This window comes from Neovison vison, chromosome 1, assembly GCF_020171115.1.
Source record: "Neovison vison isolate M4711 chromosome 1, ASM_NN_V1, whole genome shotgun sequence".
NCBI lineage: Eukaryota > Metazoa > Chordata > Mammalia > Carnivora > Mustelidae > Neogale > Neogale vison.
Window position 1 is genome coordinate 122,975,162 of NC_058091.1, and position 3,105 is coordinate 122,978,266.

Sequence of the window (3,105 nt, forward strand, 5' to 3'; positions counted from 1 at the left end):
GAGCCACCCAGGCGCCCCAGACTGAGTTCTAATACTGCTTCTGGACAAGGTAGCTATGTGCAGTCTAGGGTTCAATCACCTGGGCCTCTGTTTCTTAATTTCTTAGGATCACTGAAAACAATCAACAAAAGTTGGTTGAAAAGAGTATGTGCCAGGCATGCTGAGTTTTCTGGAACAAAGACATTGAATAAGGCATAGACTATATCCTCAAGGAGTAAAACAGCTAGATACTAATACAATAATTCTATAGCACTGTAAATTAATTACATGTATCCATTGAACTTGAACTATAATCACAGAAGGATTCATTCACCCACTGAATATTTGTTGAGCAATCACTATTTGGCAATTGCTAAGTGGTAACTGATATAGAAGTGGTCCTTTGTGGGACTCACGATTTATTGGAGAGTGGAAACAAATATAGAGTTACCAAAAAAGTGTAATAAATGCTGTAAGAAGGGTCATACAGGATCGCCTGGGTTAGTGGTGGCTCAGGAGAGGGTCTTGGGATGCTAATCAGGAAGGAGCGGTGGACAGGGCTGGAAGCCGTGTTTGTATAGCAAGATTGAAAAAATCAGTAGTCTATCGTAAACAGTTACTGTGACAATAGTCAACAGGGGCAGCTAAGCCAGTCGTGAGTCAAAGGAAGCCTATAGGAACAGAGGTCCAAGCTGAGGCCTGAAGACTGAAGACTGATTAGTAGGAGTTAGCCAGGCATTGAGAAGACAAGAGTATTCCAGAGGGGACATCAAAGGTCAAGGAACAAGCACAAAACAAACTGGGAGGACCAATATGTTCAGCATGACTTAGGGGCTTATGGTGCAAAGGAGAGGTGGGGAAAGGTGAGGCTGGAGAGGGAGGCTTGGGCCAGCTCTTGCTGGGCCTTGTCAGCCATTATAAGATGGAGGCTTTATCCAGTGGAATAGTGAAGAGCTTTAAGCCTAAGAACAGGGAGAGATTTGTGACTTCGATCACTGCAGCGTGGAGACTTATTTGTCAGAGAGAATCAGAAAGAGATCACAAACAGGAAGAGTGGAAGGCAGAGAGAGAAGCAGGCTCCTGCTGAGCAAGGAGCTTCTGCAGTGATCCCAGGGGAAGAGAATGGAAACTAGAATTAAGGTAATGGCTGATGGAAAGAAGAGGAATAGTTTTATGGGGGTGCTTAGGAGGTAAAGTTAATGTCTGGGGGATCATTTTGCAGTGTGGGGGAGGGAAAGGGACAAGTCAAGATTGCGTACCTTGTTTCTGACTTGACAACTGGGTGGGTGACACCATTTTCTGCAACAAGATTTATTCCAGTGGAACTTGGAGGAAGTTCATGGCTGCAGACAGATTTAATGGGTGGCATCAACACACAGTGGGAGGAGAGTAATGGAGATAGACCTCAGAAAATGTATAGCATGAGAAGAGAAGAGAGCTAAGGAAGAAAGTGAACATACACCAAAGTGACAGCAGGGGAAGAGAAGCCAGTAGACAGAAGGAAACCTGGAAAGTGTGTTGTGGTGAAAGCCCGGGTAAGAAGGAAGGGTAAAGTGTGGAATGCTCTTGAGGAGTGATGACACCAAGAATGAGGAGTGGCCACTGGTTTGGCAACAAGGAGCCTTGGTGATCTTGGTGGGAGCAGTTCTAATCTGAAATCAGAAGCCCCAGATGTCAGGCCATGGAGGAATAATTTGGAGGAAAGAAATGGAGGCAGTGGAGGAAAGGATACAATTTTAAATAAATTTGGCCATATTTGCAAGGGAAGAAAAATTGAGGGAGCAGAGTATATAGAACTGAGGAAACTTTTTTCTTTTTTGTAAAGTTTTGAGTGTTTTCATATGCTGTTAAGAAGAAGGATCAAGGGGCACCTGGGTGGCTCAGTGGGTTAAGCCTCTGCCTTTGGCTCAGGTCATGATCCCAGGGTCCTGGGATCAAGCCCCGCATTGGGCTCTCTGCTCGGTGGGGAGTCTGCTTTCCCCTCCCTCTCTGCCTGCCTCTCTGCCTACTTGTGATCTCTCTCTCTCTGTTAAATAAAGAAATAAAAAAAATCTTTAAAAAAAAATAAAAAGTAAAATAAAAAAATTAAATTTTAAAAAAAGAAGGATCAATAAAAGAAGAAGAAGAACAAGAAGAACAAGAAGGATAAAGTTGGAAATGCAGGAAAGTAGGGATTAGAATGGAAGAAGCCCCAGAGAGTGGAAGATGGTGGACTGAGAGTCCTCGTGCAGAGTACCCTCCCAAAGGAGCCCAGTGGCTTCTGTCTTAATAGAAGAAAATTAGCACTATCAGCTGGTCTGCACTGGTATGGCTCAACCAGTTGTTAGAACACTTCTCTACCAGTTAGTGTGTAGTATAAGAGTAAGTACATAAGCAGTAAACATAATTAGCAAAATAAATTCTATGAACTCATCAATTCAAGCTAATTAAGAGATTGCAACAGCATTGATTAAAGGTTTTCCAGCTGCACGGACAGAGAACACCTGGCAGTGTCCTCTGTCGGTGCGGTGGCATCACTGCAGGCTGAGAGCTGCTTTTAATACATATGAAGCATTCTTTAAAATTGCCTTTTAAAATTATCTTTGAAGTAAGGAGTTGCTACTGCCTCTAAATAGTTTAGCTTCTATTTTGATTTTATTGCTAGTACATTGTCATTCTTGTGCCAATAAGTTGCAGTGTTTTAATATTTACAAATTCAAGAATTTTTAATAAAATACTAAAATCAAACTTGGGTAAAGAGACAGCAAAGTTTGGATATGTTTCTTAATGTGTCTTTTGAATTATCAAAGTGAGAATCGTTTGATTGCTGAGGAGAACAAAAAAGCAATATTAATGGGATGTATCCTGAAATATCTTCCATTATTTTTTTCCATATATATATATATATACACATATGTATGTGTGTGTGTATATATATATATGTATGTGTGTATATATATGTATGTGTATATATATATACACACACATATGTATGTGTATATATATTCCATTATATTTTTCCATTATTTTTACAAAATTAATATGAAAATTATTTCCAACTTTTAATTTCTTTTAATTAATTAATTAATTTGACAGAGCGAGACAGTAAGAAAGGAAACACAAGCAGGGGAAGTGGGAGATGGAGAA